Below are 27,313 nucleotides of genomic sequence, written 5' to 3' on the forward strand. Positions count from 1 at the left end.
ACTTTTTTCCAGTACAACGGTACAAACAATTTGCTTTCGAATGGTGTATTTAAATTTTTTGTGCTGTGATACGGGGAGGCTATTTTGGCGCCAAGATAGCCTCCCAAATATCATCCCCTGTTTCTCGAAAACTATCAGGCGATAAACAAAAATTTTTTCGGTACAAACGGTACAAACGGTACAAATGCTTTGCTTTCGAATGGTGTATTTCAATTGTTTGTACTTTGATACGGGGTGCTATCTTGGCGCCAAGATAGCCACCCCCAAATGTCATCCCCTCTTTCTCGAAAACTATCAGGGTACATTTTTTTTTGGTACCGGTACAAACGGTACAAACGATTTGCTTTCGAATGGTGTATTTCAATTTTTTGTGCTGTGATACGGGGGGCTATCTTGGCGCTAGTTGACCCCTTAAATAGTCTTATAAGGAGAATGGTACAAACGAAAATATTTTTGGTACAAACGTAGTACAAATGAATGACCTAGTCATTGTTTCAATTTTCTAAAGTCGGGGGGCTAGCTTGCCAGACGTTATTTGTTATGTATTTGTTGTATAGAATGTGTCTTCGTGTGCTTGCTGTTTTTATGAATGGATATTATATATATATATATATATATATATATATATATATATATATATATATATATAGCGAGAGAGAGAGAGAGAGAGATCTATTCTTATCTCTTTCTTGTTCCCTATTGTGATGGGAGAAAAGGTGGAAGTGACGAAGAAATTCAAGTACTTGGGATCAACACTACATGAGAAGAGATAAATTAGAAGCGATTGGGCAAAATAAGAGTAGCAACAGTAGTATTGTGTGAGCGTAAAGTATCAATACATCCTGAAGAAAATGTTTACAAAATCGTAGTAAGACCTGCTATATTGTACGCAGTGAAATATTGGACGACGAAAAAAATAATAATAAAAAAAAAACAACAGCAGTTGCCGAAATGAAGATACTATGGTGGAGTAGTGCTGACAGAAAGACAAAATTAGAAATAAACTAACGCAAGGAACAGTAAAAGTGAGACTATTAGTCGGAAAACTGCAAGAAAGTAGGCTTAAATTGTTTGGGTATTTAAGAGGAAGAGGTTCGGAATATGTATCTCACCGGTAGGAAACTATAGATCTGAATGACAAAGGAGCAAGAGGTCAATCAAAGAAGTAGGGAAATTGTGTTAACAACAATATGGTGAAGTGTGGAGTCACAGTGGATCTACCACAGGATAGAAAAAGGTGGAGAGTAACGATCAGAAATGCCGACTCCAAGTAACTGGGTATAAGGTTTAGGAGAAGAATATATAGTATTTATATAAATATATATAGTAGAGTCCCGCTAATCCGAACTAATTGGGACCGAACCCTGTCCGGATTACGTGATTGTTTGGATTAGCCGAAATAACAGTAAAATCGTAATTTGAAGCGGGTGAATGGGTCTATTGTGTTGTAATACATAGTGTATAGTATTCCAAAACACGTTTTCTAACTACAGTATATGTACTATTCTGGAAAAATATTAAAAATTTTGGAAAATCGTGATGCCTTTATTCTATTTCAAGCATTGTAATGCGGCTTAAAGTTCAATACATGTATTAAGGGAAAAACAACTGTATTTAATGGGAGTTTATTTTGTTTTCTACGAAAACATGCACCCATTCTCATCCTTTTATTTATTAATTTCCTAAAACTGCGTACTTTCACCACAAAATCATTAAAAATAAAATTTTCCTCCCGGACCAGTTAGGATTAACTGAATGTTCAGATTACCGGAACTCCAGTATATATATAAAAGATGTCTAAAGGAAGTAAAGAAACTGTGTTTTTTATTTATTTTATTTCAAGAACATTAAAATACAACAGTTTTATTCAAAGTAATTGCCTTGGAAAGACACACATCGCTGTTGACGGTTCTCCACTTCTCATACAAATGCTCGAACGCGGATATTGGTCGGTTTGGTCGATTACATAGCTTTAAATATTGTCCATGTCCCCAAACCGAGCTAAAGAACTTGTTGACTGTATCTTAGTATGGGGATGCTTCTTTTTGGTGCATCCCCTTGCCTTTGACCTTTTAGTTACAGTAAGTGCTAAGATTGACAACCTGTAACTTCTACACATTTTAGTCCAGGATCTAAGGGGGCGGGGGGGGGGAGTGTTGAGCATGCGTGGAAAGCCTAACGCAATTTTATTTCTTATTGTTGTTATAGGCACTATAGTGATCGTGAAAACCGATGTCGTCGCCCTCCAGCGTGGTCCAGAACTTGGAGAAGGGGGAAAAGGGATGGGAAGCAAAAAATCTCTCCTAATTGTCACAGGGACATGACCCATACCTCGTTGGAAAGCTTATAGAACACAAATTCCGAAGAGGTAACTTTTGTGCTCCCAGTTCCCAACACGTAAATGAAGAAGAAGAAGAAAATACAAATTTAGGATCAAAATCTAAGTTTTTTTAAAATTTGTGGGACGCTGGCAACATTGTTGTTTGTCATACGCAGGAAGAAAATAATCTCACATGTACGCTATACATAGGCAACAATCATATAATAAAATGAAGGGCGTAGATACAATACCGTACCAAGAGAGATAAAATTTCGCAACTTCCTACCTCCGATAATCATTCTCTACATATTTTTCGATGGACTGCCGTCACGTTGGCAGCCCTAGCGACGCCCCTAATTGTCACAGGAACATGAACTATACCTCTTTGAAAAGCGTATGGGACACATATTTCAGGGAGGTAACTCTTGTGCTCCTCTGGGTAAGACAAACAACAGCGTTGCCAGAGTTCCACAAACTTAAAATTGTGTTTTCAATTTTTTTTTTAATCTACTTTTACAGGTTGAGCATTTGGACATAATAGTTACCTAGTTGAAATCTGTGTTCTATAAGTTTTCCAACGAGTTATCTTTTTTGGCCCTGTGGCTAATAGGGGCGTCACGAGGGCTGCCAGACAAATTGAAGGTAGACGACAAATATACAAAGGGGGCTGGAAAGTGGTACGAGCTTCCGAATTTTTACCACCCTTGCTATTGCACCCACGCCCTTCATCGTTTTCATATGACTGTTCTCAATGTCTGGCGTATATGTGAGATTTTTTTCCTGCATACGACAAATAACAGTGTTGCCAGCGTTCCTCAAAGTTCAAATATGTGGCTTTCTTTAAAAGAAAATATACTCTTAAGAAATTGGGAAATTCAATACCACCCTTTTACCCGTCGAATGGCAAATGACCAAATACATGCTATCACTAGTTAGTATAAAGTTAACCAAGAAAGTTTTGTCACTTGTTGTGGAGGTCTGTGTTCTATTCGATCTGACGCTATGAGTTGAAGCTAATGGAGATAAGGCGAAGGTCAGTTTTGGTATGGGTATATCCAACATACTACCTGGTTGTGGCAGTTAAGTTACACCGTGAACTTGCCTAAGGACAGAATGAACATGGAACCTTCACAGTGCCTCATAAGGGCAGTATGCTGTAGAGTTCGAACTGGGGTCGAACGCTGCTGCAGCGGAGCGGAAGATATGGCAGACCTTTGGTGAGGGTGTCGTGATTACGAGGACAGTGCAGCAGTGGTTTAACAAGTTTAAGAACTGTGGTGAAACACTCGAAGACGTACCACGTGCCGGAAGACCAACACATGTACAAAATGAAGATCTTCAGCAGCAATTGAGTTGAACAGTAGCCAGACATTTGAGGAACTGGAACTACTATTCAGTGTGGGTGGAGAAATCATTAGGCAGCACCTCCTTCAACTTGGGAAGCACTACAAGTTTGGTAGATGGGTCTTACATGATTTGACTCTGGACCAGAAGACAAGACAAGTGTGTTTGTTTCCTGTCTCGTCTGAGGAAGGAGCCTTTTCTGGACAAGATGTTGACATGTGATGAGAAGTGAGTTCTGTACGAAGCTCCATTGCGCCGTCGTCATTGGTTAGCATCCCATGAACCGGTTCCAAAACAGTTGATACCAGCATTACACAAGAAGAAAGTCCACCTGTGTATTTGGTGGACTAATCGCGGCACTGTGCATCGGGATTTGCTACCAGCTGGTCAGAGCATCAATGCAACTGTATACTGTCAGCAGTTGAGGCATGTTCAAGAAAATCTCAAAACTCTGGAGCCAGCACTTTTCAATTTAATTGGAAAGGGGTCCTCCTGTTACAAGACATCGCTAAGCCACACGTGGGTAGGATGACCCGGGACACCATTCTGCGCCCTGGATGGGAAATACTATTGCATCCGCCATACTCATCGAACATTACAACATCCGATTATCACCTGTTCCATTCCCTGGACAACCACCATAGAGGACTCCAGTTCAAATCCTTATTAGAGGTGGATAATTTACTTGATACTTTCTTCGCTTCACGACCTCTTGATGTTCTATCGCGATGGAATCCGTAGCCTTTCAGAACGTTGGCAGAAGGTCGTCGGTGCTAATGGGGACTATTTTTGATGTTCCAGGTACGTCTTAGGTGACATATCGATGTTCGAAAGTGGTAGATTAAAAAGCAGAAAACTTTCTTGGTTACCTCATACATATATACATGTATTTATATTGATACCAATTTTTATGATTGTAGTTCCTTTGAGATAAGTTTAAAGACAATTTTAGTTTGGTATAATGGATAACATTTTTTGAAATGCATCTTTAGTTTTAAAGCCATAATCATATTGTTAATATATGTAACAAATATAAATATAATATTAGTATTACATGTACAACAACTTTATTTGCACTTACCTTCATTTGTTGAACATTTGTGCTCCTGATGTTAATCCAGCCAATTTCCAATGACAAATAACGTCCACATCTTCACGTATTGTTTAATAATACTTCTTCATTTGTCAAACGAACTCTTGTTGATTTTCAAACTTCTGGTTTCATTGTCATCTAAGAAAAAAGCAAACTTGGTTAAATCTAAAGGCTCTGCAAACGGAATGGTGGAGTTATTCCAATAGTACAGTTGAGCAGTGTATCTCAGTACATTTTGTCCGAAAGAGTTGGAGGTGAAAGGTTACAAACAATATCATTAACTGCTGATATGGATTGCAGGAAATTAATGTATCTACTTTCATCACGAGAGTTTCTGTTTTTCTTAATCTTTAAATAGACAAGTTTTAGTTGGTGAAGTTGAGTATCATTCAGGTCTTGTTGTTGTAACAACTGTAGCACATGTAAAACTGAATCCGATTTTCTTGCTAAGTTGAAAGCATAAGTTTGTTTCCTATTCTGCTCGTCGAGTCACAGTCTGTAAAGTCATGAAGAGCTGGTAAAATTTACGAGAATTTTATTCTAAGTGCTTCTGAAGCTATATGACATCCTAAACCTCTTTTCCTTTCTCCAACACCAGCGACTAACCACACACTTTAGCAACCGACGTCTTTCAAATCATGCCAGTATGATATGGCTAACACGAACACAGTTGTGTCTGGATTGTGAATTATTAGGGTCACACTTCCTTTGTTTCTAACTGAATCAAACACATGAAGAAAAATTCTTGTGTCTGCTTCATTCTGGTTAGTTTTCAGATTTTCATGCGTTCTTTATTAATTGATGTCCATGATTTAGGTAACAGTCGTTTTTGTTTTGAAAACTACCAGACACTGGAAATTGGCTGGATTAACATCACACACCAAAAAATGAGGTGTTGAAACAACACAAAATGACTACCACTTTCGCATGTTACTTGTTTGTCAATCCAACACCATGCACATCGTCTTCAGAGCATATTAGAAATACCTCGCTACTGGCTGTGAGTATATGCATGGTTTTTTATTGTTTAGTATGAGCAAAGCTTTGCGAAATATATTTCACATTTATGACAAGTAACTAATAACATTCTATGTTTTCTGTAATCGGTCACAATAGTATTGTTATAAACCTGTGAATCATCTGACAACTGTGACACAGATAGTAGTGCTTTCATCTGTTTTATTTATTTGTTGTTCTTATGTCTTAGCACGTATGAACAGAACATGGCAGAACTATTGCCTATGTAACAGTTGTCAGACGAGTCACAGGTTTACGACAATATTATTGTGACGGATTACAGCAAACATAAGATATTATTCGTTACTTCGCATAAGTACCAAATATATCTCGCAAAGCTTTGCTCACATTAAACGATAAACACCAATGCAAATTCTCTAAGGCAGTAACGAGTTATTTCTGATATACTCACAAGTAAACCTTACGTTTGGGTGAATCGAGTTGCTGACTGAGACACATATGAGAAAGTAGTACTAAATGTGGTCAGTATTTCAGTGAAGTTTTAGGTGCGAAGCTCCAGGGGTTTAGGAGATACAGCTACCAGAACATCACATGGAAGTACAGAATAGTCTTCATACAGTTGGAGGTAAAAGCTCTATAAGACCTCTTGTAACGACAAAAGGTGAAAAACAAATACATGGGTACATATTAGGACTAGGGGGAAGTCATATAGTAAGGGTATACCTGACGGCGGCCATCTTGAAATCCGCCATTTTGAATTAAGGTTAAGATTTTAAAATAGGAATAGGGTCATGTGATACATGATTTAAGGCGCAAATTTAATCAGAAGATCAATGGTGACGTTAATTTTGATTTACGCGCAGTTGGTAAAACGTTACAGGGAAATTAAATATTGTTGCAGCATATGTATTAGTCCTTTACCTCACCTTGTAAATTTTGTGTTAATGATAATAATTAAATAAAAAGCAGGTGGATAAATATTAGGTCTATGGTAAGAGTTGCCTTGATGGCGGCCATGTTCAAATCCGCCATTTTGAATCAGACAAAAGTTTTAAACAAAACGCATAACAGTGACACTTTATTAATAGCAAATTTTACCATAAATCCAACGATATAGCCATTTTTGCTTTATCATTAACCAGCATTTGTTATCGCATAAACAAGTTGCTAATTTAAGGAAAAATGATCAAAGTGGAATTGAGTCATAAGTGAACTTGGGTCTTTCTTCCAGAAAAGTCCTCAATTAGTACAATCAGTATGTAGTTCAAAAAAGATTGCATGACTTGCACAAATGCTCTGCTCATAGTGAGCACACCTGACAAAGGCAATCGAGTTACACTTGACACATTTGTCGTTACCAATTCCGTCAAAGCAGTAGTCGTAAGGAGCGATCCATTTAATTTTGTGCTGGTTAATGATAAAGCAAAAATGGTTATACCGTTGGAGTTATGGTAAAATTTGTTATTAATAAGGTGTCACTGTTATGCGTTTTGTTTAAAACTTTTGTCTGATTCAAAATGGCGGATTTGAACATGGCCGCCATCAAGGCAACTCTTACCATAGACCTAATATTTATCCACCCGCTTTTTATTTAATTATTATCATTAACACAAAATTTACAAGGTGGGGTAAAGGACTAATACATATGCTGTAACAATATTTAATTTCCCTGTAACTTTTTACCAATTGCGCGTAAATCAAAATTAACGTCACCATTGTTCTTCTGATTAAATTTGCGCCTTAAATCATGTATCACATGACCCTATTCCTATTTTAAAAACTTAACCTTAATTCAAAATGGCGGATTTCAAGATGGCCGCCGTCAGGTATACCCTTACTATATGACTTCCCCCTAGTCCTAATATGTACCCATATATTTGTTATTCACCTTTTGTCGTTACAAGGGGTCTTACAGAGCTTTTACCTCCAACTGTATGAAGACTATTCTGTACTTCTATGTGATGTTCTGGTAGCTGTATCTCCTAAGCCCCTGGAGCTTCGCACCTAAAACTTCACTGAAATACTGACCACGTTTAGTACTACTTTCTAGTATGTGTCTCAGTCAGCAACTCGATTCACCCAAACGTAAGGTTTACTTGTCAGTAGGCGATGTGCTTGCTGTTGAATTAACACACAAGTAACACGCTAACGTTGTAGTCATTTCGTGTTGTTTCAACACCTCATTTTATACAGTGCAGGATCACAAATGTTCAACAAATGAAGGTAAATGCAAATAAAGTTGTTGTAACACTAATATTATATATTCATTTCAGTTACATGTAGTAACAATATGATAATGGCTTTACAATAAAAGATGCATTTCAAAGAATGTTATCCATACCAAACTGAAATTGTCTTTAAACTTATCTCAAAGGAGCTACAATCATAAAAATTTGGGGGTCGCGGTGGCTCAGTGGTAGAGTTTCACCTCCGTTGCTTGGGGTCCCTTGTTCAATCCCAGCTTGCGCCGTGTGGACTTTGTGGTGGACAAACACCATCCTCGTGGATTTTCTCGGGGTTATCCCCTTTCCTCTCACTTTCTTCATTCCACCGTTTCATTCATTTCTCATCATCACCGTCTTCTTTAGCCTAACCGACATAACTGTGGGACGTAAAAGTTAAAGATTTCATTTCATTCAATTCCATAAAAATTTGGTATCAGTTAAATAAATCATTATTCTAACTAGTGATACGCTGTATTTGCTCATTGGGCTTACGAAGGGTAAATGGGGAGGTATTGAATTTAACAATTTCTCAAGAGTATATTTTCTTTTAAAGAAAACCACATATTTGAACTTTGAGGAACGCTGGCAACACTGTTATTTGTCGTATGCAGGAAAAAATCTCACATATACGCCAGACATTGAGAACAGTCATATGAAAACAATGAAGGACGTAGGTGTAATAGCACGGGAAATAAAAATTCGGAAGCTCGTACCACTCTTCACCCCCTTTGTATATTTGTCGTCTACCTTCACGTTGTCTGGCAGTCCTAGCGACGCCGCTATTAGCCACAGGACCATGGAAGATAACTCGTTGGAAAGCTTATAGAACACAAATTCCAACTAGGTAACTATTATGTTCCCATGCTCAACCTGCAAAAGAAGAAGAAGAAAATAAAAAAAATGAAAACACAATTTTAAGTTTGTGGAACTCTGGCAACACTATGTTTGTCTTAGTCAGGGGAGCACAAAAGTTACCTCCCTGAAATCTGTGTCCATATTCTTTCCAAAGAGGTATAATTCATGTCCCTTGACAATTAGGGGCGTCGCTAGGGCTGCCAACGTGACGGCAGTCCATCGAAAAATATGTAGAGAATGATTATCGGAGGTAGGAAGTTCCGAAATTTTATCTCTCTTGGTAATGTATCTACGCCCTTCATTTTATTATATGATTGTTATCTATGTATGGCGTACATGTGAGATTATTTTCTTCCTGCGTACGACCAACAACAATGTTGCCAGCGTCCCACAATTTTTTTAAAAAGTTAGTTTTTCTTCATAATTTTTTTATTTTCTTCTTCTTCTTCTTCTTTTACGTGTTGGGCACTGGGAGTACAAAAGTTACCTCTTCAGAATTTGTGTTCTATAAGCTTTCCAATGAGGTATGGGTCATGTTCCTGTGAAAATTAGGAGGGATACTATTACCTCCAACGTGATATTCTACGATTTTCTGCGCCCTACCCCTTTTCCCCCTCCCCCCAAATTGTCGACCACACTCTGGGGCGACGAAATCGGTTTTCATGATCTATAGTGCCTATAACAACAATGAGAAATAAAATTGCGTTAGGCTTTCCATGCATGCTCAACCCCCTCAAATCCCCGCCTTTTTGTTGATCCGCACTTTAGTAGTTATGCAGAACTTATAAGTGTATCTACAGTAATTTATGCTTAAACGTTCCTGATTTGCTCCACACTTTTTCTCACTAATTTTTGCCACTTGCTGTTAAACTTGATCTTTTAGAAGAAGAAAAAAAAACACTAAAATTCTGTTAATGTAAAGTCTACCAGATTATTCATAAATCAGAATTAATCGATTTTCTCCTATACAAAAATATAACTCATACTTATGGAATGTCAGTAGGACTCAGGACAATACGAAACATGTGTATAATAACAAAATAACTCAACTAGGCAAATCTAGTTGAAAAGCAACAAATGAATTCAGTCAAAACAAATTAAAAAAAAAATTACGAATGTAGCAGAGAATATTCAATCGTAAGTAGCTTCAGTAGCACCCAAATGTTAAATAAATTACACTCAAAAGTAATATAAAATAAACGAATACAGCGATTGCAAACCAATCTATTGAACAATTGTAGATTAACTATCTTTCTCAATATAATAAGTGAATGTGAAAAACAAATAATTATCAGATAGCACCTGAGGCACCGTGATTTGGACCAGGGATACATGCACTCAATAAAATGTTTGGTAATCAACAGTTATAACCACTACACTCTACATCTAATTTTTTTTTTTTTTTTGAAGTGCTAGCCATAGGCTAGCTCCCTTTTAGAGGGCTACACCCTCTCTTAGGTGTGAGAAGTGAAGGTAATATGGTAAAGATGTAACGCATGGGTGGGCTAAGAGTAATTTATTTATTTATTGATTTATTTATTACTAGAACTAGGACATTATGATCTTTTCGATCATAATCATACTTGAGTGTTAGGTGTAGTTTTAATAACATAAGAGCAGTAACATAATAACGAGTATAATTGAACACAACATAAATATGAATATGATAATTATAGAAATATATATATATATATATATAAGTGAGAAAACAAAGCAAAACATGAAGAATAGAAGTGCCAAAAGTACGATGTGATAGATTATATAAATAGATGAATGAAACGTTACTTTACATATATATGATTGTTAATAAAGGAAAATACATAAGGAAATAATCAGACAGTATGTTATAAGCAAAGAACATTAATGATCATAACGAAGGATTAAGTATAGCATGTACGATACACATGATCTAGTAATGGACGTGAATAATGTGGTGAGGTGCATACACAGGACAACACGTGGGTGATGTTAGTTAGACAAATGAGCTTATCTTCAGCCTAGAGGCTGCTCTAGGCAATGATGAAAACGAATGAGGCCCATGTTAGTAATTAATGGTAATCACTGTGCTGGAAATGATGGGTGAATGAGAGGAAGATGTTCATGGATGACGTAATCGGCGATGATAAGTAAAGCGGGATCTAACGGTGGTAGTGTATAGTGATATAAGGTGAAGAGAAGTGAAAGTGGAGAATGATAGTAACGGTGAGGTGTTGGGTGAAGTGCTAAATAACGCATTGTCTCCTGAAGTAAAGGATGTCGGGTTTTGAAACGTTTGGTGATATATGTTAGCCGCAGCTTTTCAAGATAGTATTGTAAGGTCGGAAAAGTAATTCGGCGGTACAGTTCCTCTGTGGGACTAGGTAGCTTAATACGGAACGCTGTACGAAAAGCATGGCGTTCTAGGATTAAGAGTTTATTGTAGAATTTTGTCGTAGCAGCTAACCAAGCAGTGAAGCCGTACGTGAGGACTGGTCGTAAGAAAACTTTGTACGTATTTAGTATGGTGTGTGCTTTAAGGCCCCAAGTGGTACCAGTCAATCGTTTCAAGAGATTAAGTCTATTATAGGCTTTAGTAGTAACATTTTTCAAGTGTTGCGACCAGGTAAGGTGGCGGTCGTATGTAATTCCCAGATATGTAACAGTATTACTGAGTTGAATAGGCACCCCATCAACATGGAGAGAAAGTTTTCGTGGATTTCTACGGAATTTGGAAGTTTGTCTGAGTGGTAAGAAAACTATGGCCTGAGTTTTCGCTGCGTTAATAGTAAGCCTCCAGAGAGTACACCAGGTGTAGAAGCTTTCGATAGCAGTCTGTAAGATAGTATTGATCTGCTGGATAGTTGTTCCAACTGCTAGAAGGGCCGTGTCGTCCGCATATTGAAAGAGGTGTACTTTATCTGGTAATCGGGGCATATCAGCTACATATAGAAGATATAGTAAAGGAGATAAAGCCGACCCTTGCAGTACTCCAGTGAATAGAAAGATAGGGTGTGATAAACTGCCATGTACGGAGATATAGGTGATACGATTGGTAATGAAATTATATATGAGGCGGATATATGAGATAGGAAGCTGGAATTTGATAAGTTTATATATGATCCCAAGGTGCCAGACCTTGTCGAATGCTTTCTCCAAGTCAAATAACACTAAACAAGAAGGTTGAGCTGAATTATAATGTTGTGTGATGAGCGTTGTGAGTCGGAGTAGCTGATCGTTGATAGAGAAGGCTGGCCTAAAACCTGCTTGAGTGACTGGGAGTAAGTTATGATCGCCGATGAAAAGATGTAATCGTTTAACCAGAATGCTCTCTAAGATCTTACTGAAGGTGGAAGTAAGTTGGATAGGTCTATAGGATGCAATATTCTGCGGCGGTTTGTGTGGTTTAGGAAACATAAGCGTCTTAGATGTTTTCCAAGCTAAAGGAAAGTAGCCAGTGCGCAGTATGAATGTGTAAACATTCACAAGAAGAATCAGAAGTGAGATAGGACTTTCTTTGATATGGCGATATGTCACGTTATCGAGACCTGGTGCAGTATTCCGTTTATTATGAAGAACTTGTGAGATTTCCTGAACAGTGATGGGAGCAGAGACAGCAGCATTAGTAGGTAAGATATGAGTAATATTTGGTTGAAGTTGTGGCGATGAGGTGTTAAGTCTGTCTGCGGCGTGTGGTGCGTTGTCAGTTGACGGTGTGAAAATTTTTTGTAAGTGGTCTGCAAATGCATTCGCTTTATCTCGATCAGTAGTAATAGGTGTGTCGCCTAATAAAATAGGGTAGGGTGTAGTAGTAAACTTCCCACACAATGCATTAAAGCGAATCCAGAATTTTGTAGGATGCGATGTTTCGGAAAGATTGTTGCATGTCTTCATCCAGGAGCGAAGTTTATATGCTTTGACGTAGTTGTGAACTGTCCTTTGGAGTTGTTTGTGATGTCGGAGTGCTTCTGGATTGCGAGTGCGAAGATAGTCTCGATAGAACTGGCGGGAACGTTTGATCATTGTGATGTATTGAGGCGGAAGCTTAGGTTGATAGGGAACGGATTGGGTGGTTGGAATGTATAAGTTGCTGGCTTCTTCGATTGCAGAGGTAATGGTGTCTACAGTCTGATATAAATCATCGCTTGTGGTGGGTTCGGTTAGATCTCTTGTGAGGTCTGAAATATGTGTACGATATTGATCCCATTTAGCTCTATCATAACGCAAGCTCACTCGCAATGGTAACGAAGAACTAGTTGTAGTTAAATATGGTTTATAGACGAGCTTGATGGGTGCATGATCGCTGCCCAGAAGATCAAGGATTTCGACATTGCAGTGTGAGACAAGATTTGCTGAGACTATGTCAGGCTTGGTGTTTGAGATGGGACGTGTAGCTTGCGGAAGATCAAGAATGATTCCAGTAGTGTGCGTCGTTATAAAGTTAACAAAATTGGTCCGGTCACCATCGCTGCGGCTATGCATATTGAAGTCAGCCATGATAATATATCTATTGAAGGTGTTGGAGATATATTGTACGAACTGCTCAGGTAATGGATGGTTTGGTCTTATATATATAGTTGCCAGTGTGATTATGATATTTTTGAAATAAACAGTGGCATTCAGGTATTTGGGAACAGCTGTTGTAGTATAGTGATGTTGGCGAAAAGGAATGTGAGGAGAAATCCCTATGGCCACTCCCCCATTAGCTCGAAGTGTAGGTAGAGGGTTTGCAGAATGAAGCATGGTATATCGTGGGAAACGACAAGAGCGAGAGCTTGTAAGAAATGTTTCATTAAGTAGGAAGACTGTTACATGCTCTTCGAGAAAAAGCTGTTCAAATAAAATTTTGTTCTTTGGTAGTGACCGGATGTTGAGAAAGAGAAAAGTTAAAGCCATGATATTAATCGATAGTAGTAGCATGTGATTTATGGAAATGGACAGTATTACCGGAATATGTTGCAGTAAAATTGACATGGAAGGTTGTTTTTGCTGCTATAATGATTTGTTGTAGAATATGAGGCCTAATGAAAGGATGAATATTTTGAGAGCTAGTGTCAGAAACGTTAGTAGCTGGTCCAATGAAACAGGAGCGTCAATTGGATGTGGAGTGGTTTGAACTGGCGTCGGTGGTCGCAAAGGAACGACGAGTTCAGGATGGTCCTGAATAGGGTCCGGCTTTGCCTTACACTTATAACTGTAGGCCGGATGCTGTTCATTACAAGTGGCGCATTTTGGTGGCAATTGCAAGTTGTTACAAGTCCGGGTGTTATGTGGGCCAGCACAGTAGCCACATTTACTTATGTTTTTACAATCAGATGTCTGATGAGCATTGTAAACCTGGCATCGCTCACAGCGTATAGGCATAGGAACTGGTGTTCGGGATGGCTCTACTCGGTGTTTATGGTTATAAATGTAGGCTCCGGATGCCAATAGCTCATCGATGGTGTCTTGGTAGTTTGTGAGAACACGAACCATATAAGTAGGGCCTTGGTCGTTTCGAATTCGTAGAACTTTCGTAATAGTATGACCTTCTAGCTTGAGCTCCTCTTGGACCTCTTCATCTGTATAAGAGGGGTCAACCCCCCGAATCACAACAGATAACAATGGTGATCGTTTCGGTGGTGGAGGCTGTTTACGTGTAGAAGAGTTCAGTGCTTGAATCTTCGCGTTGGAACCAAAAGTGTCGATGGGGACTTTGTTTTTGATTGTAGTGAGAAGAGTCTGATCCGGTGTTTTTAATATGATACCATTCCTCGTATGGACTATTTGTGATATAACTGCTCGAGGTAGGTACTTGCGAAGTTGGATGGCAACAAGCTTCGCATTGTTGAATTTCACGTCGAAATTCGTGAGTAACATTGAGTAAACTGAAGGTGAAGTAGATCCGTCAGCATTATTTGAAGATGAAGCTGTGTCCATTGGAATTTGGCTAAGATCCGAATTAGACGCGAGATGTTGCTTTTTCGGAGGTGGAGATTGCTGAAGGCGTTCGGCATAACTGTCTGTCTGTTCTGGAGTATGTGGCGATCTGCTGCGGACAGAGCCAGAAGAGATGACTGAAGTTGCAGAGGCAACTGAGGCTTGAGAACCTCGCCGCTGCTGCTGAGATTTACTGAGTGTGGAAGAAGCGTGACTTAGATCCCTGCGGGTCCTCAGCTTCGTGTTGCTCTCGGTGGGTCCAGCTAAAACTTGGGTAATCCTGTGTGCTTGCCTTTCATCGTTTTGCCTGATCCTAGCCGTGAGTCCGCCATCGAAAATTCCGCCCTTGGGCTGATGCCCAAATGAAAGAATATGAAACGCTTTGAGATGTGTAGTGTATGAAATAATGATACAGAGTGTAATGATGATGATAGGTTCACCCTCCAGCACTGAAAAGCGCTGTCAATCCCAATGAGAGCGTATGCGTGCTGGTCTCGATTGTGCGTGTGCTACACAATGTCCTCGAAGGCACGTTAACACTTCCCAGCTGGGCTAGGCTTTATACAAAAGACAGCTTATGACGTTTGGTACGTCAAGCTGATGGGAAAGTATGTACATCTAATTGCACTGCCACGAACAAAACATATGAATTAGCTAAATTTCCGTCGGGTGCAGGTTCATCTTATACGTTATCTACCACGAGTCGAGATAATTTTTAAGTCTAAATAGTGGTCTGTACATCACCGATTTTTCTGAAATAAAAGTAGGGATTCTCAATTGAAGAAACCTTAGTGAAACTAGTTTTCAATTAGGTTTTCAATTAGCGATTAGTATAGCGCTACTTATCACAAATCGAGAAAAATGTTTCGAATAAAATTTCCGAATAAAATACTTTCCTCTGTAGAATCCAAATCTACAGTTATAGAATGGGGGTTCTTACTTAAGATTTCATAGTTGCTCTGCCTAGGCCCATGAACAAACAGGTCACAGCTTATCGCAGATGGATTTCTACCTTCAAAATATTAACTTTTTATTTGGAACATTCTTTTCAAACGATGCTAATCCTTCCTAATATTTTGAAGTCTCAAGTTAAAAAGAAACTCATCCTGTAAATGAATCATTCAATAAATATCTACGAGAGTCATTTAACTCAAAGTGGGAACATAGTTGTGAAGTGGAATGTAGTGAATCACTCACCTCAAGAAGTTTACAGTCCTTCGATGTAGTCTTTGCCAGCCTGTTGAACCCTTCGCCAGATGTCTGGTTAACGTTGAATACCTGCCAAAGCCCCACTTTGTGAGAGGGTGTTGACAGTGCTCCCTAAGGCACGAACAATGCTGGGAATGTCTGAAACGTTTGCCCCTGAGAGGTTCTTTCACTTTTTGGGAAAAGATCAAAATCGCAGGGGCTCATATCCGGGGAGTATGGCGGGTGCTCCAGTACCTCCCAACTCCATCGTCGTAACAGAGTCTGTACTGGATTGGCTCTATGCCATCTGGCATTGTCATGTAGGAGAATCAGTCCAGACCCCAGGATTTGTGGATGTTTGCGCCGCACTGCTGTTAGCAAATGGTGACTGAGGTATGAAGCATTGACGGTAACGTCCGGTGGAACTTGATGTGACAGGATAATGCGTTCGTGGTCATATGACATTATCATTTTCACCTTCAAGTTTGCTGGCTCTTGCCTAAGATTTTTCGGTCGTAAAAATTCTGAGTGGTACCATTCATTCTACTGACATTTCAATTCAGACTCGTAGGATCTTCTCCACGTTTCGTCACTTGCAATAATACGCTCCAAGAAGTTATCACCTTCCTCATTGTAACGTTGAAAGTGTAGGCCCACACATTCCCACCTATGCCACTTTTGAACCTCGGTCAGAATATGGGATACCCATCTAGCTGCAATTTTCCGCATACCAAGATTTTGTGTTAGCATGCGGGACACTGATCCGGAAGAAATGTTCAGCTCCTGCGCCAATTCATTACAAGTCCAGCGCCAATCACCGTCAAGCAGTGTCCGTAGTCTTGTAAGATGAATTTCGTCCGTACCCGTTCGCACCGTGCATTTTGTCTGTTGATTGTCGTCCCGACTGAAATGCAGAAACTCATCTTCCAGCTTCACCACAGGCCTTTACTAATCCTCTGTGAATCGTCCTAGCATTTCGTGCCACCTGGAATTTCATAAACACACGCTGTTCTGCACGTGCGAACATTGCGTTACGGCGGTATTTCACACAACAATCACTTTAACAATATCTACTTGCTACACTGTAAAATGGGACGCAGCAGCGTTTAACTGACACGTACTCATCCTCGGAAAACACTACGTTCGTTATTTATCACCTGCGCACACGACACTCCAATCGTAGCAGTGTTGCCAGTTCGAGTTAAATGACCCTCGTAGTTGCTTGACTATTTTCTATCAGTAAAGTTCCCAACTTTCTAAAGTAGTGTTGGGCAGTTTATAACGTGGGCCAGGAGACAATAGAAGCCATACAAGGGGCCATTTTCCATTTTATTTGAGCTCCTCTTTCTGAAGAAAGTGTTTGCTAAATGTGTATAAGCCACATATTTTATGAATCTTCTTCTACTCTCTGCATACTCATTTTTCTTTAATTTGTCTAGGAAAATTAAGACCTGAGCTAAGAGTGTTTGTAAGTAACTACACACAATTTTCATGTTTCTAAAAATTGACCAAAATCACCTTACTTTGCAGAGTGGTGGTAGACAAAAGGTTAAAGAAAATATTTTTGTAGTTAAAATCAAGCGCCAGTTCAGGTACACTATTCAACACACTCTTCTTGTTACACAGGAAGTTCAAAAGGAACAAAGTTGACATTCTTTCATTCTTATTTGGGGGCCGGATCAACCACACTCGCGGGGCGAAATTTGGCCAACACTGTTCTAACCTTCAGCCCTAGGAATCCCAAGTTATTTTAGGCAACATGTCATTCCAAGGTGCTTCTCGAATCCACTCAATAACATTTTTATAATTACAGATAAAGGAATTGTTTTAATTTTTTTTAGTCTATAAGCGTACATGCATTCTCGTTCATAAAACACCTAAGATTTATTTCGTTTTCTCCACAGGGTATTCTTTGTTAACTGTTATGATTCATAAAAACAGTCCCAGCTGTAGCTAATAGTAGAAAGTTATTGTCTGGTTGGCCTGTGTGGCAAGATTCATACTTTATTTAATTCGAAGATTTGGGAAATAAAATTACCTTTGACATTCAGGCCAGATAATATTTGTCATTTGTTATGATATACAAATGAAATAGTTATAGGTAATTCCAAGAGAAGCTCTTCGAACCCACTATTAATCAAAACTAATAAATAAGTAAAAAATAAAAGAATAACTGACCGATAGCATTTTGTTGGAATTTTTTAAACATAAACTACAATTTAGGTTCGAAGAGTCTCTTCCCCTTGGGACTCTAAGGGTTAAACACTTAGTGCTTCACAACAGTAGCCACACAAAATAAATACTTCCAAAAATGATCATATTTTTCTAGCACATAATGGATAAACAGGGAAAATATAACAAAATATCCTATAAAGAACAAATATGACGACATTGCACTATGTGTTCCAGCATTGGAAAAATGATAATGAGATATTGGATATTGGTAGGCTTATCTCCATAGCACGAAGCAGCGTGAGAAGTCACGTACGTATTGGCTTATTCTTTACACATGAAACATTATTCAACATTTAATGTTACTTGTTCTGACTAAACCGTAGCTTAACGTAACGTAAACTGAGACGTGCAGCCGAACAACAGGACAAACGCCAACTTTAGAAAATCAGATTTTCAGTGGGACAGAGAAATTTAGGCTTCCTCTCTCGTGTATCAGGCTCTGCTTAATAGGAAAGCCGCTAAGAAAAATGTTGGAGGTTGCATTTAGTTGAAGGATAGATGATAGTTTTATAGTGACACAACAGAAGAGATATAAACAACACGGCACTATTATCATTGACTCGCGCAAAGGTTATATTATGTCATTCTCCTGTTTTTCTGCGTGCGATCAATGGTGATTTCAGGGTGTGTGTTTCGGCCAAAGCACTATAAAATCTCTCGATATACCTCCTATCGTACTCGGCGCGGGATCGCAGTATTTATATAACATTACTTTCAACCCACTTGTATTTAAAGTACCTCCTCTGGAATCATCGGCACGCTTGTGTGCGTCTTCTCTATTTCTTAATTCGTCATTCTTGTTCTTTTTGTTGTGCGGATTGAGTTCTTGTATACAACAAGGTATTAGTCGCAATTCGTCCCAAACTGTACCAAGGGTATGTTCAGAGGGCGGTGGGTGAAAAAGTATTCCAAAGCAACATTTATATAGACTTATATACAAAATATTACAATATTTTATTTTGATATAATGTAAAACTCCGTATTTTAAACCTATATTAATCGTCCAGCAGGCATTTTGCCCCCCTCCAAATGACTTTTCTATATCCGCTAGAACTGTACATAAGAATCACGTCTATCTTAGAAGTGAAGAGGAAAGAATCCGAGTATCTGTCGTAGTGTTGTGAAACCCTGAAATTGTCGGGATCGCTGAGATGAACAGTAACACTTTCGATGCCGTTTAAATCTAAATTCAGCCTCGCAACTCGAGGGAGGAAGAAAAATAATTGAAAATGGATATTATTAGTGTCAAATCAATAGTTTTCGGGATCGCTGAGATAAACAGCCGATGCTGTTTAAACCCAAATTCAGCCACATTACTACACCTAAGGATGGATGATGACATATAAAGATAATTGAAAATGATCGATATTGGTGTCGAATTCATAGTTTTGGATGTCCATAGGTTCCTCTACCCTTCTCTCAAGTTGCACGTTAAAAGTGAAATGATAAAAAGCTATCCCGAACCTCATCTATGTTGAAAATTTTATCGATATTGGGTTCAAGAGTTTTTAAGTTACAAACATAGTCATTTCATTATGATACATATAGATCATTTGCCGCACTAGAAAACAGATATTTGTTTACATACAGGATTTCGTATATAAAGTTTATATAAAGTCTATATTAAAATATTAAGTAATAGTAATCATATGTTTTAGTGCATGAGTATTAGCGAAACTTAACTATTGATCTTTCTTTTGAGAAGTATTTGGTTAAAATTAACAAAACTTAACCAGATCAAAAAGCGTAAGAACTTAGTTTCATTCAAGAGACCTATTTGTTGCAACAGAAACACTATGTAACTGTAAAAGTTCTGTAATTAATGCATATTCACAAATAAACGACTAAAAAGCACATAACAGAAACGAATGCAGACTATTAATTTTCAAGAATAATTGCAATAGTTTTATTTTCGAGTGCTTTTCTTTTTAAAATATTCCGAATATTGAAATTTTTCAACTTACATTTTTCACGCATTCAAAAAAGCTTCCATTATTAGTAAAATTAATCTAATACAAAGATTTTTATTTTTCCCAATTTTTCCAGAAAGAAACCGGAAAAAACGGTTTTATACAACAGGTTCAAAATTTTCGGAAATTTTACAACACTAATCTAGCACCAGGCAAGAAGAGCCTTTAAGTTTTAGTAAAAGGAAATGCGAATTTTGATCGATCTTGTGATTGTTCCTTAAAACAGTGAAATTTCAGAGAATAAATACGACGTTTCGTTCTTTGGAAAATAGTGGTTCATAAACAATTATTTTTTTACGGATTACTAGTATGTGAAAAAGTTATTTTGTTCTTTCAATGTCTGCGTATTATTATTATTATTATTATTATTATTATTATTATTATTATTATTATTATTATTATTATTATTATTATTATTATTATTATTATGGTAACAGATATACCATGAGCAAGGTGAAAGGGAAGGGGCTTACAATGGAGACGATGTTGATCAAAAGAATACATTATTTTATTAGTGGACCTTTCTGTTTGTGCTAAGTTAAGAGAAACAACAGGGCCCATTCACAACCCGTCCTAGGTGGATACAGCATGAGCTGAATTTCTTTAAATTTCCACTTCTTCACAATTTGTTCAATAAAGTTTGTCCCCATGTCTAGTGATGGGCAGTGGGTATATTCCCGGTGGGAAGAACATTAAAAATGGGAATATTCCCGGATTTTTCCCTGACCTATAAATTCCCGGGAAGGAATTTATTTCCATTTCTTTACTTTACATTCCAAATTATAAGAACCATATGACTAATTACTTCACTTCAATATGTTATGATTTACTTCTAGGTTTTAAAGAATTTGGAGGTTAAAACATTTAAAATTATTTCACAGTACTTTATATAACTAATAATATGATTTTTAAAGTTCCATTTCCATTTGCACTAAAACGTAGGGTAATTGTTTAGTATTGGAGGTCAAAACTAGCTAAAAGTAGTATGATTTACGGAAGAAATGAGTTGATAGTGATGTTCAAGTAGTCAAGAAAGTATCGAACATATATTTTTTAAGGCAGTAAGGGATTTATACAAAACGGAAAGGTAAGTGGAAGTGATTTATGTGAGAAAAGAAAGTGAATTGTTGGTAATGAAGATACAAAACAACGTGCTATAAGGGACTCTAACCCGCCTTCATTTGCTAACGCTCGCTCTGCAATGCTGTCTGAATTTAATGTTGGTAACGTAATTTAACGTATGAAACCATAAAACAACCGCATCGGAATAGAATATCGCAAAAAAGTAGGTGCAAAAGCTGGCCTCCAATGCTAAATAACAGCTAAAATTAGCAAATTACCATTTTGTAAAGTAATTTAGAATTATGTAGAAATAGAGATGAAGCACTATTAATAAACCCTGAACCCTGAAGTACTATTAGTAATAGATGTCGGTCTGTCTCCTCTGTCTGACTCGAATTTCTGAAGAGGGGGGCGCGGTGGCTCAGTGGTAGAGCGTTCACCTCCGGTGCTTGGGGTCCCTGGTTCGATCCCAGCTCGCGCCGTGTGGACTTTGTGGTGGACAAACACCGTGCTCGTGGGTTTTCTCGGGGTTCTCCCGTTTCCTCCCACTTTCTTCATTCCACCATTTCACTCATTTATCATTATCACCGTCTCCTTTAGCCTAACCGGCATAACCGTGGGACGTTAAACTTAAAGATTTCATTTCATTTTCATTTTTCGAATTTCTGAAGAGATACTCGGACTTCTTTTACATGTGAATTAACGTATGGAATTTCGAGAAATAGGTAGAATGAAAGGTCGTGTATGGCAATGTTACGTGCTAAAATATAAAGATTAAATATCTTGCAAATTTTATGAACATAAATATGTATACGCAGATGTTGATAAATTGGTGAGACATGTATCTTCTAGCATTTACCCAATCTAATTGGTTTATAACATTTATAAATTTAATGTGTTTATAATATCAGTAATAGAGTGAAGTTGAGCAAATTCACTTACATATAAATTTAAACTATTACTATATATTTTTTCACACATATTTAATTGATAGAACATATTGTAAATAAATATACATTAATGCGTTCTCTCTAAATATAATAAAGTGTTAATAATGTAACATAGTACCGTTCAGAATATATAGATTTTAAAGAATCCTCTGTGGACAACAGTAATAATATGCTGTGATATATAAATTAATTCAACTTTGAAATCATAATATAGCAATAGAATTCAATTTTCTTTCTGATTGTACATAAATTCCCGGATAAATTCCCATTTTGGGAATCTTCCCGGGAATATTCCCAGGGAATATTCCCGAAAAATATCCTCCCGGGAATTTACCCATCACTACCCATGTCCCAATCACTCGATTCGGTTCTGCAATTTATGATTTTTCTACATTAAGTGCATTACTTTCTTAACCTTTCGAGAGAGTATCACACTTTGCTGAACTTAAGCTTTGTCTGTTTTGTAAAATATGCAAATGATATACCGTGATTATAAATTTTCAACAACTTGTGCTCCCTCCAATATATTTCTTCTCCTTCTAAACATCCACGGCTAGCTGTGGGCCTCGGAAACAAATATATACAAAGGTGGAAATACCAAAGCCCATGTATCTGATGGTAGCACCGGCGCGCACCCAGAAATTTTTGTTACAAAGAAACAAGCCATTTCGTCTGTAGTGTGAAACGGGTATTATTCTGCATCTGAAAAGACGATAAGTAATTGTAAAACACTTCCACCTATATTTTCAGAAAATTATAATAGAAGTAGATTGTTTTCATAAGAGAAAGAGTACAGATGAAGTGAAACATCAAATTATCATGTTATATTAGTCATTTCCTTGTAAAACCGGTCGTTTTATTGAGAAAATGTACAAATGTATATTGAGTTAGGAAGTTTTGAGGAGTCTGGACCTAGTGGACCCCTCATGGTGCGCTCCGGTAGCATGATTGTGTTGCACAATGGAGACTGCAAGCAAACATTCGGTAGTGCTGCTCTCGTCATACACTTACACATCATACCTGTGAGATAAGGAATTTGCCTCTGGAAAAACTCTCACTGGTTCACCTATTAGTATTTAAATGTAGTGTAAGAATGGATGACACCGTTACATAAAAACACGACTATTTTACACAAGTGACGTGTTAATCTCCATAAAATCAATAATACATCGAATGTACAAAATGTTGATATAGTACGTGACAATACGTTGAATAATCTACTTGTCAAAGACTGTAAATGTACCTTTAAATGTTATTTACTTTATTTTAGTGTGTTATATTTGCGGAAAATGGGATCATGGTGTTCTGCTCCAACACAACAATGCTCGGCCACATGCCACTCACCAGACCATTGACACCGTGGTGCAACTATGATTTACTGTACTACCACATTCTTCATATTCGCCGGTTCTGGCCCCGAGCGACTATGCCCTAATGAATGAGGACATGCGGGGTAAGAATTCACCACCAATGAAGAACCTGTGCGCCGCGATAAACCCCAAAGATTGGTTTGCTATGCAAATAAGGAAGCTGCCAGAACGATGGCGAAAGTGATTAGACATTGGAGGGGAATATCTATAATGTAGGGCCTAGTCTGTTTCGCTTGTTCAGTAAATGGCTCCTGTGACCATACATACACACACACACACAAAAGTATTTCCAAACCTTTTTGAAGGATCCCAGTAAATAATGTGATGAGATGTAATGTAATATATAGTTCAGTAATTTTCAGAGTGCAATTTACTTTAATTAAATATTTAACAAGTAATTCTATATTGGTTGAATTAATATAGGGGAGAGTTCCCGAAGTTGGACCGGTTCCTAGATTGGACCTCCTTATATTTTGAAAAGTAGATATATTTGAAATATAAGAGTTAGCTACAGTGTTTGCAGATAAGGGCAGGAACTGTTTGTTTACAGTTTCGCGCCACCTGCACGCAGTGAAGCTGAGAACGGCGAACATGTATGTTATACAGATCTGTTAGTGCTGGGATCGCAAGTGAACTTACATCATTAACAGGTAACTATCAAAGTTTTAAAGTATACACTCGTCAAATGTGTTGTTTTAACTACAACGTGATGCATGTGCTTTAATATTTCATTGTAATAGAAAATTTGAAAACACGTCCTTTTGTTTCAACGTAGCAGTTGCCCAATTTGAACCAGCACGTGTTGCCTGAATTGGACCGGTCCATTGCAGGCAACCATTTTAAAATATTTTCGTGTAGAGTCTATGAATAATTTAAAATAAATTGTATTACCTTGGGTAACTGAAAATACATTAAAGACGTGTTTCTCCATTATTTCAGCTCAGGAATGGCCCAAAGAGGACAATATGGCCAATGGACGGAAGAGGAATTACAAATGGCCATTGCTGCTTATCGAAATGGAGATTATGGTTTAAATGAATGCAGCAGAGTATATGGAGTCCCTAAAGCAACGATTAGGCGGCATGTTCTTCAGAAAAATAGTATCGTTAATGGAACCAAGGAACTAGGAAGGCAGGTTACCTTCAACCCAGACATGGAGAGGACTCTTGCGGAGCACATGATAGCATTATAAGAGTGTTTTTTTGGACTGACGATTACAGAAGTTTGGCGATTAGCGTTTGACTTAGCAGAAAAATGTGGTGTTTCTCACACGTTCAATCGGGAGAAAGGTTTGGCTGGAAAAAAGTTGTTCTATGCATTATGAGAAGAAATCCTGAACTTTCCGTGCGTCAACCAGACGCTACCTCATTACAAAGAGCAAAGGGATTTAATAGAGAAAATGTAGGACATTTTTTTGATCTTTTGGAACGCAATGTGGACCAATTTCAAATCACAGCTAGAGAATTTACAATGATGAATCAGGATTCACTACTGTCCAGAAACATCTACCGAAAATAGAAAAAAGGAAAACGTCAGGTAGGTGCTGTTACAAGTGGAGAGCGCGGAGTGAATACTACTATGGTTTGTGCAGTGAGTGCGGCAGGTGTCTACATACCCCCCATGATATTTAAAGCCAAAAGTGGAATAGTGATTTTGAGATTGGTGCCCCTGCAGGAAGTATTGTCAAGATTTCGGATACACAATACATCAACTCTGATTTGTTTGTGGTATGGCTTGAACATATTAGAAAGAATACAAACTGCAATAAAAGAACATAAAGTCCTGTTGCTTGATGGACATACCACACACAGCAAGGACCTAGCGGCTTGGGAATTTGCAAGAGAAAATTGCATTATTTTGCTGCAGCTACCTGGTCACACTACGCACCGTTTGCAACCGCTTGATGTTGCATTCTTTGGACCTTTGCATACGTATTTTGTCCAAGCCCAACAAAAGTTCTTAAATACCTACAAAATACATCAAATCAAACAATCAAATATTCCAGCTCTTTTGAATGAATCATACGGCAGAGCAGCTACAGTCGCTAAGCTCACAATGGCATTTCGTGGTGCACAGATGATCCAGAGGAAGAAGCAGTTGTTTCGAATCAATGAGGAGCTAACCAGTAGGTTTTGCTCCCAATGTAAGAAAAACAGGCAAGAAGATATGATTCAGTGCTTGAAATGCCACCGTTGAGTCCACACTCGTTGTGCAAGTAAAAAAAATATGTACTATTGTTCAACATCTAACGTTCCTCCCACTTCTTAAACACGCAAAGCAGATGCAACTTTTCATTTTGTACAGAATAGCAAATTGTGTTAAGACTTATTTCAGTTTCGTAATTGAGCAGTGAATATTACTTTCATTATTATTTTTATTTCTTCATTACGTAATGGTTCTGTAAAGATAATAAATTCATCCTAACATTTACATTAATTGGGCAAGTACTTCTGCGTTTCAATTGTCAAGTATTTTCTTTCTTGTTTGAGAGTAAATTTATTTTTTCGTTAAAGTCTCTGCGAGGTCCATTCTAAGAAGCGCATGGTTCAACGTAGGAAACTAGTTTCCTTAAATGGACCGATGTCAATAATTTAGTTTTTGGTTAATAATATGTCAATAATGAGTCTTTTTGTTACAATATGCACACCATTTTAAAGCAGATACAATATATTTTGAAATTAAAACATCATTCTGTTATTTAATTGTGTATTGTCTAGTTTATATGGTAAATAGTGGTAACTGGTTCAAAGTAGGCAACTCTCCCCTAAGAATGCCCTCCTTCCTACTTTTACCGCTATTTCCTTGTAGAATTGTTGCACTCTATGCTGTATTGTACTTCTCCACATCTTCTAATGATTTTATAAACTTGTTCATTATTTTAAACAAAGATATATATATAGCAAAGAATATTAGCTAATCGAAACGATATTATAGTAAGTCAATAATCAACAGTGATGTCAAAATAAATAGAAAGCTAAAAGTAATTATTATGAGTTAAAACAGTTCTTTATGTACTAGGTTGGCAACAATGCTATACGGTCAAAAAGATCAAGAAAAACGAAAGAAGGAGATGAGAAGAATTGCGCTGGACCGAAACGTCCTATCTAGTATTCCCACCAGGAAATTCTTCTCTTTCCTCTGCTTTATTCCTTTTCTTTCTGCATTTTTCCTTTGATTCCTCTCTATGCCTTGTGTTCTATAGGAAACGCATGCGCATCTCGTGGGAGATTCGTCTTTTAACCTTGTGGTTTTTGAGTTAGATGAGGTATTGCTCTGCACACGACACGAGCTGTAAAAAAGAAAGCAGCCGGCAGAATGGAAGCAATAAGCAGACAATAGAAATGTCGTTGGAGTTGGAAAAAGAAAACAATGGAAGAAATTTAAGGGAAAGAATGTTAGAAAGTATATAAAATTTTCCGTAAATCTTTTATTGCATTGCGAAGATGAAAACAAACCGACTTACCATTTTATTGTTGAAAAATAGAAGAAATACACAACGTTTATACATCATATTTCTTTCTTTCTTTATTTATTTTTTTATTATTTTTTTAAAGATATCGATGCTATGTATTCTGTCAATATCTTCGTTCATTCAAAACTCACTAGCAGAACAGTAAAATATTGTATTAATTTAACTTTTGAATGAGACTTCCATCTTTTATATTATTGACATTAACGATGGGAGATAAACAAAACACGTTCAGTTACTGCTACATTGTCGTTTCATATAACAATACATTTTCTTACTATTGTCTCTGGCCAGGCAAAAAGATTTATTTACAACACAACATTTAAGCATCAATACAATATACACAGTGCGTTCAATAG

This window comes from Thermobia domestica, chromosome 10 (assembly GCF_964235325.1).
Source record: "Thermobia domestica chromosome 10, izTheDome1.hap1.1, whole genome shotgun sequence".
NCBI lineage: Eukaryota > Metazoa > Arthropoda > Insecta > Zygentoma > Lepismatidae > Thermobia > Thermobia domestica.